Source organism: Aethalodelphis obliquidens, unplaced genomic scaffold, assembly GCF_003676395.1.
Source record: "Aethalodelphis obliquidens isolate GAN/ISIS:26980383/991018 unplaced genomic scaffold, ASM367639v1 scaffold2, whole genome shotgun sequence".
In the NCBI taxonomy this organism is placed as follows: domain Eukaryota; kingdom Metazoa; phylum Chordata; class Mammalia; order Artiodactyla; family Delphinidae; genus Aethalodelphis; species Aethalodelphis obliquidens.
Window position 1 is genome coordinate 94602899 of NW_020837946.1, and position 17180 is coordinate 94620078.

General features: G+C 45.2%; 1 protein-coding gene and 1 pseudogene across 4 annotated transcripts in view; both read right to left on the minus strand.

Annotated features, from left to right (window-relative positions):
• Positions 1–17180, minus strand: part of MGAT5 (alpha-1,6-mannosylglycoprotein 6-beta-N-acetylglucosaminyltransferase) — a 366943-nt gene that overhangs the window by 305213 nt on the left and 44550 nt on the right. For all 4 annotated transcript variants that reach the window (XM_027077962.1, XM_027132531.1, XM_027132535.1 and 1 more), the window contains exon 2: positions 8070–8119. The gene's annotated coding sequence lies outside the window, so the exon portion shown is untranslated. The remainder of the gene's footprint in view (positions 1–8069; positions 8120–17180) is intronic.
• Positions 2454–3806, minus strand: LOC113604978 (glycine cleavage system H protein, mitochondrial-like; annotated as a pseudogene).

Genomic DNA, 17180 nt, shown 5'->3' on the forward strand with positions numbered 1-17180 from the left:
TCCCCATGTGCAGGAAGCACTCCACAGATGTTATTATTGGGGAGTCAAATATGTCCATAACATATCACATGGTGTAAAAGGCTTAACAAAACTGTGAAAAAAGAACTTAGATGGTGGTAGAGAACCACAGGCGAGGGAGTATGGCAAAGAATAAAGAAATCAAAAACCAAAACTCAGGAAATTTCTTCCCTAAAGGAATCTTCCACTTAACCTATTTAACTTTCTTTCTCTCCACCAAAAGGTTACACTCCCCAGGCCAGCCGTCTACCGTTCCGCTCTCACATACATTCTCTGGATGCTTTGTCCTTTTTGCAACGTATGGTAGCAAACTACATTTCCCCAACTCCCTCACCAACTGGCTTCCAGGTAGGGTTGGCCTGCGGGAGACAGCAGCAGCAGCCGGGAGGACAGGCGCAGGGAAGGGGTCGGGGTCTCTCATCCACTTTCCATCCACCCACCAGCATCTCCTCCAGGGATGCAGCCCTTTCCAAAGGGTTCTACTTCCCGTTTCTGGTAACACTTGCAACTCCCATGCTCCCTGCAGTCCTCGGGGTGGATTTCTTCTGGTGGCTGCAAATCTCTGGGTTGTCACATGCTCTTTGGTACATCAATGTCACCTCTTCCGTCACCTACAAACCCAGTTTTCTGTAGTAGGTCCTCTGGTCAAAATGCCTAGTCCAGTTATCCTGACTGACATGATACCACATGGGGCTCCAAAAAGATGCTAAACCTGCAACTCTCCTGCCAAGACCAGCTCCCCTACACACACACACACACACACACACACACACACCCCTGTCCTTCCCACAATCTCACCTCACATTCACACTCTCTGGATTGAGGACAAATAAAGGTGCTTTGGTTTGCTTTCTTTTAATTCACTGCTGCCGGAAGAAAGTGCACTTACAAAACTATTAGAGTTACTTCAGCTTTTTATCAAGTACGTTACCTCCCCCTTTCAACAAGGGTTACAGGCTGCCCCTGCTCCAACCGTCTCCTTCTGCTTAAGTGCTTTTTACTTTTAAAAGACTAAGCAGTACTCTCCCCTCACACATACCTTGATTTAAAAAAAAAAAAATCCAAATGCGGCCGATGGCACATGGCCAATTTCCTCTCACGGTCAGCACTAGTCATGGCTGCTGACAGCGGCCAGTATAATCAATGTCCATTAATTCTGAGGCAATTTCCAATCTTCTCTTCCCATTGTTTCTTACTCAGGGCATAAAAATGCAACGCCTGACCATAATCACGAACAGGCGTAAAAGAGGAGTAAACAAGTTCAGGTGGATAAAAGAATGCAAGAGTGAACAAGATTCTGATAAGTGAATCACAGAAGCAGGAGAAAGGGGGCCTGTGGGCAATGCTCGCTACTCACTGAATGCCTGTTCCCTTCTCCTCCCTAGACGCACAGCTGGATGACGTGTCCCAGCAAGGTGAGGCCAGGGGACCTGCGTCTGTGCCCCCTTCCGGGGGCTAGAATGAAGCCACTGCAGGGTGATCCTGGAGGGCAGGGGTTCACGAAGTCAGCGCCTATTTAGCCTTGGTCGCTAAATGACTTTTTTTTTTTAAATTGAAGTAGAGTTGATTTAAAATATTGTAATAGTTTCAGGTGTGCAGCAGTGATTCAGTTATACATATATATGTATATATCTATATTCCTTTTTCTCTGATTCTTTTCCATTTTGGGTTATTACAAGATACTGAATATTGTTTCCCATGCTATACAGTAAATCCTTGTTGTTTATTTTATATATAGTAGTATGTATCTGTTAATTCCATACGCCCAGTTTATCTCTCACCCCTCTCCTTTGGTAACCATAAGTTTGTTTCCTATGTCTGTGAGTCTGTTTCGTAAATAAGTTCATTTGTACTATTTTTTTTTTAATTATTTATTTTTTTTTTGCTGTACGCGGGCCTCTCACTGTTGTGGCCTCTCCCGTTGCGGAGCACAGGCTTTGGACGCGCAGGCTCAGCGGCCATGGCTCACGGGCCTAGCCGCTCTGCGGCATGTGGGATCTTCCCGGACCGGGGCACGAACCCGTGTCCCCTGCATCGGCAGGCGGACTCTCAACCACTACGCCACCAGGGAAGCCCCTTGTACTTTTTTAGATTCCACATAGAAGTGATATAATATGTGCCTTTGTCTGACTTACTTGACTTAGTATGATAATCTCTAGGTCCATCCATGTTGCTACAAATGACATTTATTTCATTCTTTTTTATGGCTGAGTGATATTCTGTTGTATATATGTACCACATCTTTATCCATTCATCTGTCGATGGGACATTTAGGTTGCTTCATGTCTTGGCTATTGTGAATACTGCTGCAATGAACATTGGGGTGCATATATCTTTTCAAATTCGACTTTTTCCAGATATATGCCCAAGAGTGGGATTGCTGGATCACTCGGTAACTATTTTTAGTTTTTTAAGGAACCTCCATACTATTCTCCATAGTGGCTGTATCAAACTACATTCCCGCCAACAGTGCAAGAGGGTTCCCTTTTCTCCACACCCTCTCCAACATTTATTATGCTAAATGACTTCTTAAAAGGGGTAATTTCCCCACCTCCACCAGCCTAAAACTATGAACTAGGAAAAACAAACTTGCACTGGGTATGACTATACGTATAGACACACACACACACACACACACACACACAGAGGTCCTTCTGTTACAGAAGGTCACAAACGCAGGACGTGTGCCTTTCAAATGAGCTGGGCAGACATCTGGTCAAGGTGGCCAAAGGCGTATATGAAATAACCCCCAGCAGGTCCCTTCCAGACGGATCTCTATAAAGAGAGATCACCATTTGGGTGAGGAACAGAGAAATGGGCACTGTTCCTGGTTCCTCACTCATCTCCTGTCGGGGAGAACAGTGCCCTGCAGACCAATAACACTTTCACTTTGAGCATAAAAACCAGGATTCAGAGAGGTCAGGGTGGGCCCTCCAGCAGAAACAGAGCTGAGACCCCCATCTCCCAGGTCAGTGCTACTACTCAAAGCGGGTGGGAGCATCCACAGAGGGGGGCCAGTCCACCAAGTGTTTCTGGTCTTTGAAGAGCTAAGTACCAAAACTGAGGGTAAGTGTCCTTTTAACTTTTACAGTCAGTGGAAAAGGTAACTCTGTCTTTGACTCTCATAATAAAATTGAAGGCTAGTATTTTATACTTTTTTTTTTAGATTAAGTTGTTTCAAACTAGTTTATTTAGGGGTTCCATTTTCACTCCTCAATAGATTTTACGTATTTCTCATATGCTTCTTCACTCATTAGTTCATCTAGTTCTGAAGGGTTACTGAGTGTCATCTTGATCAGCCAACCATCTTCATAGCAAGATTTGTTGACAAGTCCTGGATTTTCTGCCAGAGCTTCATTAATTTCAGTTAATTCTCCTGATAGAGGAGAATAGAGTTCACTAGCAGCTTTCACACTTTCCAAAACACCAAATTCCTGGTTTGTTCAATTTTGTCCCAACTTCAGGCAGACTACAGTAAACAACATCTCCCAAAGCTTCCTGTGCAAAATTGCTGATTCCCACTGTTCCAACACCGTTTTCTACTGTTACCCATTCATGTTTGTCTGTAAATTTACGATCCGACAGCAGAGCGGGTCCGGTGCGCAGCGCCCGGACGGCGCCCGCCCGCAGTCCCCAGGGCCGCGGTGGGCAGGGCACGTTGGGCGCAGAGACGGCGCGCAGGCTGCAGACCGCGGCCCGCACGCTCCGTGCCACTCGCAGCACCATGTGCGCAGGGGACCACTTTCTTCTTTCTTTAATCTCACTTTTTCTAGCAATTTATTTTTATGGTACCAGACCATGATGATTTAGAATTTTAAAAAACGGTTCCAGGCTTCCCTGGTGGCACAGTGGTTGAGAGTCCGCCTGCCGATGCAGGGGACATGGGTTCGTGCCCCGGTCCGGGAAGATCCCACACGCCGCGGAGCGGCTGGGCCCGTGAGCCATGGCCGCTGAACCTGCGTGGCCGGAGCCTGTGCTCCGCAACGGGAGAGGCCACAAACTCTTCAACCAAATTCCCATGGCCACCACACCCCCTTCCCCAATCCTTCCTGACTCACCCTCACCCAGGCTCTCCTCTACCTTTCACCCTTCCTTTCCAGCAGGCATCTCCCTTTAAATGGGTGGTGGTAAACTTTCCGGTAGCCCCTCCAATGCATGCGCAGTGGGCACTGACTCCTGTGAGCCATCCTGAGCTCAGACCAAAAGGAAGAGTTAATCAGTCATCCATCCACACAGCCTAAATAACACAGGACTCCGGTCCCAGAAAGCCATCACGGTAAAAGAAGAAAAAAACCGTCCGTGGCCCTTACCCGCGTTAATTAACGCGAGGGAGAGCCTCAGCCTACCCAACAGATGCTCTCTATCCATCACCTAAACCTGAGACGCAAAGTAAAGGAACCTTCGCCTGTCTCCTCCAGGGAGGTCGACATACGTGGAGAGATGCCACGCCGGCTTGGGGAGAAAGGAGAGGTTACTGACAGAGTGAGTCACGTGTGCGGCATCAGGTATGATGAAGTGTATTATGGGAAGGGGACGTGGAGACGGCATTAGCTCTGTCCAGTGGGACCCACTGAACTGCCCATTACAAGGGAGCCCTGAACTAGTGGAGGAGGAGGACTTGGGGAGAAGGATTTAAACACATATACCTCCTTGAAAATGAACGAAGAGAAACCGTCTAGACGACAATGACGGGACAGTGACGTAAGGAACGAGACCATAGGAAAGGGCGGAGCCAGGCAGCACCAACCCTCCCCGGAGCGTTCCAGGCAGGCCACGTGTTTTAGACTTTCCAGGGACAAAAGGATGGTAATTTTAACAGACGCCAACATCGGCACCTTTCACAGTTACTAAGACGTGTCATCCACGAGTTCAGAAAGGCAGGGACTCGAGGGGGATGTAAATGAGCAAGTATTCCACTAAGTCTCTGCACTTGTCTGGGTATTTGAAATATTTAAACATTTTTCAGTATTTTTTTTCAAGTATCGCCAGAGAACAGACACATGACACTGTTTTGAAACGTCTTGCCACAAACTGGAAATTCTGATTAGATCCAGTCCAAACCAGGCATGCCTTGGGAAGACAACTGCTCTGCTGTTCCACGTCTGGCCTGGTGACAAGGGGCAGCCCCAGCCCTGACCTCTGCCCTGCACCCCACCTTTCCCTGGGGCAAACAGGGCATCGAGGTTAATCCAACATGCCCAGCTATCAATGGGCGGCAGCTGTCTAGACAGACTGCAGGCAACTCTTGGGCTTGGAGAAGGAGGGCCGAGATGGAGCTCCAATGTGCACCACAGGCAAAGGGCCGGGAAGGTGACAACCATCCTCAGCTGACTCTCTTCCCAAATCCTGTGGCCCCCATCAAGCTGGTTCAAGAGCCTGTCCCTGCCCCACTCCAGGCAGGCCATGCAGTGGACGCGGCTGCACGGCACACAGCCAAGGTCAGACACTGACATTTCCCAAGACGTGACTAACAGCCTGGGAACCACAGAAAGCAATCTGAGCACGGACAGTGAAGGCTGTTTCATCTTAATTGCATCCAAGACTTGCCATCTAAGCCCCCATTTGTGTTACACCTCTTCCAAGATTACTCATCTTTGATGCCAACAGGAGAACGCCATGAACTTGAAAACTCCATCATCTGGATTTGTTGATGACTGTGTTTCAACGCCTGCATGAGCAGGATGAAAAGAAAATGAAACCAAATTTTTCCTGCCTATAACACCTGTTTCTTTTTGACACTCATTGGCTCAGCTCATCCTGCTGCCGCATGCCAGGTTGTGTACTCGCCACTGGTGGTGTGAAAAGGAATAAGGCCAACCCTCGTGCTCAAGGAATGTACAGTCTAGACAGACCCACAGTGAGGAACACGCCTTCTGCTGCCCTCCTGCGCCTTAGCCTTCTCCTCTGGCAGTGTGTGTTCACGAGATCTGCTGGGGTGGCTATGGTTTTAACTGCCATTTTTATCAACACTGCATCCTTCTCTTCCGGTCAGGTCTCCAGAAATGAAACTCAGAGATGGTTCTTTGAGAAACTAAGGCATAAAAAACCAGGTACAGATCTACCAACCTATGTGAGAAACATTTTCTGACACCCATTTCCCAGCAACACCCTTTCTTACCACAGACTCTGTAGCAGAGTTAGAGTCATTTGTTTCCAGAAGCCAATCATTTCCCTGATCTAAACCGACTCAGGGTTACACATAAGCCCAAGCCTAACGCTGGGACAACTTCTTTCCCGTTGCATCAGAAGAAAGACAGTTTTACAAAATGGCCAGGGGAGAAGGGTGACTGCTTCTCCACCTTCAGGAAGACCCAACCACCTCCAAAGTCCTGGGCGTTGTCAAAGTGTGGAGGGTGTGCTTTATAATCTGAAGGCTAATTTAAAAGATGGTAAGACACGCAAACTCATCTGTGATACGGCTTTCAAGTTATAAATGTCAGTGACAGCCAGTCTGCTGCGTTGGGAACTCCTCCAACAGGTTGACAGCAGCCCAATTCCATGGTTCTGGAGGAGGCTGACAGACAGCTGCTCTTTCAGTAGTTATTTTGAAAGGAGCCAAGAGGCCCTTCCAAAGGCAGCTAGGTATTGGCGCGCTGAAGGGGGAAGGTGACACCATATCTGGTGGCAGGTAGACACAGCCCAGGAGTGCCACATGATGCCAACACGTCTGCGTGCTCCACAAAGACTGTCACCCCACACAGTGCAGGAAAGAAAGAAAAAGAAAATCACAGCAGAGGAGAGGCAGAAAGATGCACATCCTTCCCAGAGCATAAGCCATTGCACCTGGGTATCAGGGACCGCAGACCCAGCTCCTATTCTTCACGATGCCAGCCTGCTACAGCCCCAGCTGCCATGCCTCGCACCTCCTGGGAGGGCAGTGAACGGACTTCCTTATCTGTCGGCACTCCACTAGTTTCAGAACAGACCCTTGAAGATAGACGGTTTACTTGTCCGGTCCCTGAACTGAAAACCACTCCCTTTCAGTCACGTGTGTGGTGTGGAGGTAGGGGGATGTGTAAGAGGGATTAAATATGCTTGTTCTTAGACAAAACCCTATGTCTTTAGACACGCAAAATCTCTTTGAGGTTCTGACAGAGACACTTCTTGTTTCTCTGGTTTCTCCCAGCGGGACAAACTTTCAAGGTGACAGCTAGAGAGAAGCCTCTGATAAAAGTCACATGGTCACATAATTTGAGTTCTAACTAAGGCTTTTATTCACATCAGACATTCATCTGCTTGTCAGTTGCTGGAATGGATTTTCCTGTGATGTTGTTAGGGACAAAGTTTGTTCAAACATCCACACACATAAGAGAAACAAGAATTATGAATGTTTCACGTTTCGTTCTGCTGGTCCCATAACCTTGACACCCAAATCCTATTAGCCTGTAAAATCCAAAAATTCTGCTCCCAAGCTGAATGTCTGATTTACCAAGGTGACTCTCAAAGGTAGCTTAGACAGTGGTTTTAAGCACTCAGGACTATTCATACAGTTAGAACAAGGAAGCGCTCAGCAAAGTGCTCCCTCCGTAAAATACGTTCATAACTGGGGGCTTAGGAAAATGTACTCCGTGAACAATTCCTTGATACAGACACAGTTCAGAGATTGTGCAGTCATTCTGAGTCACACTCTCCACTTCATTGGCTTTGCTTATTTACGTTCACACCATGATCCTCTGTGTCTGAAAGGGCCAGCCCTTCCACCTAAGAGTATCAGGCCATAATCCAGCCCAATACACTTACGTTTGATAATGACTAAGTAATAAATGACCTTCTGCTCCAGTCACTTCACTAATTCGAGGCAGATAAAACATTCTTGCCCAGCTAACCCTAAAGATAAATTCCACCAGGTTTCAACCAAACAGCCAGGGACGTACGTCTCCTTGGGATTGAGTTGCGCTAGAAGGGCAACCCCCCGGCCCTTTGGGACTGTGGTGCATTTTGACGGTTCCAAATGCTAACGTGGGACTCAAATCCTCAGTCCTCTCCCCCTAAGGGCAAATATCCCAGGTCTGTGCTTAGCCAGGTAAATATGTGCTTACTGTGGTACTTACATGGCCTGATGGATCCGCCTCCAATGTCTACTACAGAGCAGTAATCACTCCTGCAATCACAAGAACAAAGACATTTTTAAGTTTCTCCTCTGTAAGAACTTGATCCATTGCAAACAGACAGGCTGACAAAGAGCTTCTGCGAACTAGGCCTCTCACATTTCGGAACCCGAATGCCTTTTAAGATAAATACCGAAACATAGCTAGGTGAGCATTCCCTATCACTTCAACACCCAGAGGCATTTGTCTAAAAAATTACATTATCTCACTTGTTAGGATCCAAATCCATCCATTATTAGTTCAGCAGGAGTAAGGCTACATTTGGCGAAGACGGAGCATCTCCACAAAACCATTCTTTGTTCCAAGTCTCAGGAGGCATTAAACCAAAGCTTTTACCAATCCTAATGCTTCCCGGACTAGACTACATTAATTTATGCCCACAGTCTCAAGTAGGTGTATACACGACTTAAAAAATACATAGCTCTACGACAAAAAACCAAGGAGTCTGCAATACGAGATAAAGCCAGTTGAATCACAAGCCTGTTCATTTAAATATAACAGATTACTTGTACCTGCTTCACCTTGAATAAAATCAGAAAAGTAGTAAAAAAGCCATTTTAGAAATATATCTACTATGTGTGCTTCTGATATCACTAATATTTTCCCTCTATAAAACTTTACTGGGCTTCCCTGGTGGCGCAGTGGTTGAGAATCTGCTTGCTAATGCAGGGGACACACGTTCGAGCCCTGGTCTGGGAGGATCCCACATGCCGCGGAGCAGCTAGGCCCGTGAGCCACAACTACTGAGCCTGCGCATCTGGAGCCTGTGCTCCGCTACAAGAGAGGCCGTGATAGTGAGAGGCCCACGCACCGCGATGAAGAGTGGCCCCCGCTTGCCACAACTAGAGAAAGCCCTCGCACAGAAATGAAGACCCAACACAGCAAAAATAAATTAATTAATAAACTCCTACCAACGACATCTTCTTTAAAAAAAAAAAAACTCCTTTACAGAAAAACAAAAGGGGGAAAACATGTCCTTTTAACAAATACATACAGTGTGTTTCTGATATTCATGGAATTTATCAGCAGAGAATTATAAAACTGAAAGAGAGTTCAATAGGGAGGGAGGGAAGGGGAGGGAGGGAGGGAAGGAGGGAGGGAAGGGGAGGGAGGGAGAGGAAAAGAATAAAGACGATGCTGAACAGACCCATCTTCAAACTAACTGCCCAGAAGTCTTCTAAGACTAGCCAACTGGTCTACTTTTTACTTAAGACCCTCATGGAAGAACATGTACCATACTCTGCTGGGAAATGTCTGAAAGAGTTTTGTTTTTTTAATACAAAGATGATTCTCTATATGGTCTGCAGCATATAACTACCCTTCACAGCACTAACATTTTTGTCTGTGTCAACAGTCTCTGAACAATAGCAGAGGGTTGGTGCACTGGGGCAACTTACAAGAGCAGATTCAACCTGCTGTTATTCCAAATCCACCATCTCCATGAAACAGTCTGGCCTCAAATGCTTGCTAAGGAAGGGTAGAAGGCTGGAAGGAACTGAATCAATGCTGGTGACCACGGGGCCCCTTTTGTACCAGCTTCATTCTGAGATAGCTTTGAGGTGAAGGAATGGGTTATCATGATACAGAAAAGCTACTAACTCCTGTAAGCAGCACCAAGATACATTTCAAGAAAACAATCCTAAGCATCTTGGTCAACATCAAAAACACATTCTCATGTAGCAGTGTCAGCTAACAAAATGAACACCCATGTGCCTCCGACTGCAATAATATCAACTTACTTTCAGTGCCTTAACTCTTTTCTGTATGTTTTCATAAACACCTAATTTGGTGTATTACCTGGCAATTTGCCTTTGAATGTTGCGATCAAGTGCACAGCCCGTGGTGACTTAATGAATCATACCAGTAGTGACACTGGTGTGATTCATAAGTCAAAGTGTTCATGATGTGCCAAAAGGAAGAGAAAAGTTCATTACCCTTTACCTCCCCCAACGCTTTCAAATCTGGATTTTCTTTAATAATACTCAGACTAATTAAGAACTCAATCTCGACTTCACTTTAAGAATCAGACAAGCTATTCCCTGAGTCATACGCAAACTACTGCATTATGCTTGGCTCTATACGTTAGCAAAATTCGTGGTCACCAAGAAACCCAAAGGCCATTCACTTTTATCCTCAGCAAAGCTTTAATGTTCAACTAATCTTAAATATCATTTCCTGCAGAGCCAGGTATATAAGATTAAAGTTTATAGCCATTTCTAGTTGCGTCTATAGATAAAGAAAATGTTGAAGGAAGTCCTTTCTCCTTCCTAATTTTCAAAACCAGCACCACTCCACAGCTTTCATCAAGATTTTACCCAAAGTATCTTTTCCAGGTATTAATAATAGGCTCCCTCAATCTCTTCTTGGGCTTATGCTTTGATTTTCCTCCCTTAATTATACCTAAACTTGTGAAAGCACTTGTAAATAGAGATCATGGGAATGCAATTCAATCTAGAAAGAATAAGGTAGCAATCACTGGAGATAGAGAGTAGCTAGGAAAAACTGGAATCCCATTTTCAACCAACCTATACCCCTTTCATTTTATATTTCAGATAAAATATATTATAAATGACCCACAAACAAAACAATCTACTTGATGAGCTCTGCCCTCTAACGCGGCATTCTATCAGAAGTCTGCATCTGCATATCTTGCCTATTGCCCCTTCCCCACTCAAAGCATCTCTAAAAGTGAGCCATGGTAAACCCAGCTTGTTCAAGGACCACCTCTGCAGCACCTACGCTGCATCTGATGACACAGGATAATGGAGGCCAATTCCAGACTGGTGGGTCTCACACCTCTTTGTCCCTAATGCCCTTCAGCACCGTCATCTGTTGGGTTGATCCCTTTTCAATTTTACACCCAAGTGTTCCATCCTCTTATTCCCTGTGGACAACGTCTCTCCAAATAGAGAATCTCAGAATCTTTATGTGACCGGGGATACAACTCAAAGCAGGCTTTCCCTCTCTTCTTTTCCACAGCCTAAGCAAAGGTGGCTCATTGTGAACACCAAAGCTGTCCCGACATTGATTCATGTGAGCAAATAGTTGAAGGGAGTTTATGGCTCTGCTTAAAATATCTTCATGTCTAGAAAAAAGACTTCCAACGATAAGGCCACTGAGCGCTTACACATTAGAATCAAATCATGACCATCGTTATAAGCGTTTTTAAAATTTTTCCTTTAATTCTTTTTATTTTTTTAATTGAAGTATAATTGATTTTACAATATCGTGTTAGTTTCAGTTGTACAGCATGATTCAATTTAATATATATTTCTATATGTTATATATATATTTTTTTCCTTCAGATTCTCTTCCCTTAAAGGTTATTACAAAATATTGAGTATAGTTCCCTATCATTGTAAGATTTAAGTCATTCAGTCTTCCGTAAGGAACATCAGATAGTCACAGAGGAAAAAAAGGCCCATAATTACAAGAGTGGCTTCATATATGGCTTCCACCTTAGGTTGGGCAGAGCAGCTAAATTTACCGCATAGCAAAATTTTGCCCAATTACAAAGATCTAGAGTGGCCCTTGACATCAGAACTTCTACAATTTTGACCTGATACGTTTGGTTTCATCACATTTCAAACTTGCTAGCATCTTTCCATTTCAGTGAGGTCTTTCATCAAGGCTCCACTGAGAGCTTCCCAAAATAGACTCCAATCTGAATTTGCCTCACATGGCTCACACCGCCTGGACTCAAATGCAGAGGCCCAACCTCACAAAGTCAGTGCCTCTCCAAGCCTCTGTCTCCTCGTGTCTGAAGGAGAGATAACCACAGCGCCTCAGTCAGAAAGGATGGGGGGATTCACAAACTACTACGCCCAAAAAGCACAGCTGCTGCATCAGAGAGGCAGCTAACCCTCCACAAATGTTAGCAATGATTATTACTGTGGTTGTTACTCCTGTAAGAGGATAATAAAAGGGCAGTTCTAGAACCCGTCAGAAGCCTGGAACCACAGCCTGGTGGTGCCCGATGCATTACATTTTGATTTTGCTGACAGCTATTTTGTCAGGCAGGCGTGACAATTAACAATGATTTAGTGCCTTGGGCCCTGGAATACCCTTGCCTAACATGACCGTTCTACAGATGGTCCCTAGGTAAAGTGCTCGATTTACAAATAAGAAAAAAAAATGCATTCCTTGCGACTTCCGAATTCATCACTAACTTGGATTACAGAGAGAATACTTGTAGCCGAACAAGTTTACCCAAGATTTTACCAAGACACGGGCCGGGAGACCACTTACCAAGGTTTGCAACTATTTTTAACATTCGTTGACGTCACAAAGAGCAGATTCCCTTTACAAAACTGACACATAACCCCAAACAAAGCTCAGTATTTTCATCAGAATTATTTTTAACAGCCACCAGGGAATTAATCTTAAAATTCTGGTTTTGGAACCATCCGAGTTACACCTGTTTCTCTCCCCTAGCCTAATGGCTCTCAACGTACAGCCCTGGAAGCAGCAACATCATCATCACCTGGGGAAGTGGGGAATGCAAAAATCTCAGACCCCACCACGCACCTACCAACCAGAAACTCGGGTTGGAGTCCCGCCATCTATCTGAACTAGCCCCCCAGGAGTCCGGGATGTAGTCTCAAGCCTGAGACCTGCTGCCAAGAGGCTATTCACATGTGGCCTGGGGCATCACTTCAGGCGGCTCTTTTCCTTAAAAACTATCTGGCATTTTTCTGTTCCTTAAAAACCTGCTATAGGATGATGTCAACTGCTCCTTTCTATTTTTAATTCCTCATGATGAGGCTGAGGATGATTCATTCAGCACCTTATGTGATCACTTAAATAAGTAAGGCTCCTTCTCTCCCACCCCTAATGGAAGGTGACTGATGCCTGTTAGTTCTGATGTAATTATAGGAACAATTCAGTAACAAAAGCCTGTCCTTTATCAACCTCGGCGAAAGCTGTAACAGAGAGTTATAATTATAATGCTCCATTCTTTTCCACAATGTGTGCATAATAATGTCTCCTTTGAAACTGATCATACTGCTTGTCATAACAAGGAAACACAGAACCCGGGATCAAATTTAGTTTATTGCAAATAGAGATCAAAACTGCAAGTGTTTGGGCAAACCTTTTCAACTCACAGGAAACAAGTATGCATTAACCATCTGGCTTGGTCTCATCTATCTAAGTGAAACATGAAAAAAGAATGTTGATTTGATGCTTTCCATGGGTCTCAAGGCGACCTCACAATACAGAATGGGTCTTATCACCAGACACCACCCATCATCTAACTAATTATCAAAGTGGGAAGCATTAAGGGGCATTTCCTAAATAATAAATAACCCTTCTCTATACCTTTAATTTGTTGAAGCGTGTGTTAATTCGAAGTTAATTTCATACCTGCTGTGAGGTATCCTGATGAATTGTGACTACCAACCATATTATTAATTTCCCTTTCCTTTTTGATTAATTTCACACTTAGGCCTGGTAAGAAAGGCAAGATTAATGATGTCTGGAAGACAATATTTGGTTCTTGTAAGACACTAAATCAACCTCAAGTGTTGAAGTAAACAGAGAAGCCAGATAAGGAAATGATAATGGAATCATCTCCAGGAGGGGGTCCAAGGTGCCATGCAAATAAATGCCCAGAACCCCAGAGAGTGTTTAAGCTGTACACTCCAGTTAATACTCTGCTGGGAGGGGAGGAGAATGAAAGTTGGAACTCTGAAGATTGCAAGACACGCTGATAAACTTGTGCCCTTTCCAGTGACTGCAGCGACGGATTTATTTATCACACTAGAGTTCTCAGTTTGGCAAGGGTCCCTCTGTGTACTACTTAGCCTCTTCACAGCCTTCTTGCCTTCTCCCCACTCTCCCTGTGACACTCTCAGGACTCCTAGCTCAACGTGTCAAGAGACAGATCTCCTTCATCAAAGGATATAAAGAGAAGGAGTATAAACTCAATCGCATCATGCACTTTTCAACAGTCAGGGACCTTTGTGTATATATGCTAATCCTATTTCCAATAATAACACCTACATTCATTGAGAACCTGCTATGTTCCAAGACACTAGGAACTCTGTATAAGTTATCCAACCTAACAAGAGCTCTTGGAGGTACCATCACACACATTTTACGGATCAAGAAACGGAGGCTTAGAAACCTAAATATCTTGCATAAGTGAACCCCATCTTCACAGAGATCTGTCAGGCTCCTAAGCCTGGAGTCTTCCATACCATACTGCTTCCCTGGGCGCATGAGTGAAGAGAACGTTTACGGCTGTGTGGAAATTATTCCAGAAAACCTGAAAGCTATGGGCATGCCATTCTCCTCTAAGAAACTTCCCTGCCTACCCCAGCTCCAATGACCCAAGTCTTCTTTGAAGTCCAACATTTTTCCTTTTATACTGGAGTATAGTTGATTAACAGTGATGTGTTAGTTACAGGTGTACAGCAAGTTATACCCATACAAGTATCCATTCTTTTTCCAGTTCTTTTCCCATTTAGATTATTACAGAATATTGAGCGGAGTTCCCTGTGCTATACAGTGGGTCCTTGTTGGTTATCCATTTTAAATATAGCAGTGTATACATGTCAATCCCAAACTCCCAGTCTATCCCTCTCCCCCCACCCACCCTTTTCCCCTGGTAACCATAAGTTCATTCTCTAAGTCTGTGAGTGCTTCTGTTTTGTAACTAAGTTCATCTGTATCATTTTTTTTAGATTTTTGAAGTCCAACATTCAAATAAAATTCCACAATTCTATGCTATCTCTTAGACTTTCTAATGTCCACTAGAGTACCCTGTATCTTACATCTCCCCTCACAAACAAGCCTGCCCAAATAAGACCTAAATCTAAGTTCTAAACACGGCCATCAGTCATCTCTGACCATTGTCTAGAGCATCATCAATATAGTAGTAGCCACTTGCTACATGTGGCTATTTAAGTTACAATAAAATAAAAAACTCAGTTCCTCAGACACACTAGGCACATTTCAAGTACTCCACAGCTTCATGTGGCTAGTGGCTACCATGTTGGACAGCAGAGATACAGAACATCTCCATCGTGGCAGAAAGCTCTACCGGACAGCACAGGGGTAGAGATATTTCAGGACAGCATCTTTTCATCTAAAATCCTTCTGACACTGTACAGAAGGACCAGCCTCTTCACAGAACTAATTAAGGGCTTCACTAGGCTAACTGAGGCCATACCTACATGTCCTCAGATGTCATCTTTTAGGAATAACACTCCTTGAGAAGTTAGGTCACTGGATAAACTTATAAAGCAAGCAGACCGACCTCATACAACACAAAGTGTCAAACTAGAGGTGCTAACAAACAATCATCGTAATAAGGCCCTCCATTCGGGAATAACCACCCTGTGGAACCACAGGTCGGGATTCACCAGGAACAATCACACAGACACACGCATGGCCACCCACACAGGGGCATCCCCAGGCTCTTCCTCACCAAAGCCCTCTCCCCTATGCCTCCTGGGCAAGACAAGGTCCCCACGTTTGGTCTCTCGTTTCTAATTATTAAGTAAATCAATGCAAGAAAATCACCTTTCAATCAGATTGGTATTTCCCACCAATCTCTCTCAATTGCTTCATTAAAAGCTGGAGAATCAGCAATGAGACAGGCTTTTGGTGACAATGACAGTCTGACAGTAGGCTAGAAAAGAGAGCCTCAGTCCCCTCAGTGACACCTGACCTGGAAGGAGTTACTTAAAAGACTTCCAGAGGGCTTCCCTGGTGGCGCAGTGCTTGAGAATCTGCCTGCCAATGCAGGGGACACGGGTTCGAGCCCTGGTCTGGGAGGATCCCACATGCCGCAGAGCAACTAGCCCCGTGAGCCACAATTACTGAGCCTGCACATCTGGAGCCTGTGCTCCGCAACGGGAGAGGCCGCGATAGTGAGAGGCCCGCACACCACGATGAAGAGTGGCCCCCCGCTCGCCACAACTAGAGAAAGCCCTTGCGCAGAAACGAAGACCCGACACAGCCATACATACATACATACATACATAAAATTAAAAAAACAAAAAGGCAAAATTCCTTTAAAAAAAAAAAACTTCCAGGAATTAAAAAACTTGAGAAACTCTGGGTATAGCTCCACTTTGGCGGAGGATCCTAAAATACAGTGTTGGTTACTGTTGGATTAGAACAGCCCTGGATGGGACGAACAGAGTGATAAAGAGGCAAGGTCACTGATCTGACCTTCGACTGTTCCAACCTGCAAGTGCCCTACAGGAGGCATTTCTTCTCTCTCTCCATTCTTCACTGCTTTCTCCTTCCTCCCTCCCCACTGCTGTCTATGCACCAGGCCCTTAAGATTGAACTCCACGCCCAAGATACGCCAGACTTCATGGCTGCCAGTACTCGTCTATAAAGTGGTAGACCGACAATTGAATGCCACCTCCAGTGCGAACTCCTTTAGGTAATTACAGTAACGCCTTGACAGTCCCAGACTCAAATCAGCACGCAGGTCAGACCTGGGGCTCTCTCACCACAGTAATGGATGGGAACTTTGTAAAGCTAAGACAAGAAATCGAGGAGAGTTTTCTAAGAAACATGCAAATCAATTCATCCTCGGTTGGGGAAAGGTGATGATAAACTAACATGTTCCTCTCTTAGAGCCTATGAAAGTCATCTCTGAACTCCCAACTCCATCACATGAGTAAGGCCAACTTCTGCCTCTCTTCTTGGCATTACTCACCTTTGCTTAAGGACCACGGCCAACGGAATCACTACCTTCAAGGAGAGGTGCAGCATTAACCCTTTCCTGCCAGTAGCTCACAACAGCTTTGTAACCTGGGGGACCTTTCTCTAGCCTCATCCCTCCACCTCCCAATCCATTCCCGACCACCTGCCAGGTGAGCCTTGGGAAGCAACCCGCAGGTCAGGCCTCTACACATCAATAAGGTGGGTCAGGTGCCTCCGTCTCTAAGATCCAACCCTGGCCTTGAGGCTCTCCTGAATCTACTTTTTCTCCCTCTTGTCTTCAGGTCTTCCCTGCCCCCCAATACATCCAACTTACCCTCCATAACACCGACAACATCTGCTCTGGGAAATTTTCCCAGGCCTGAAATG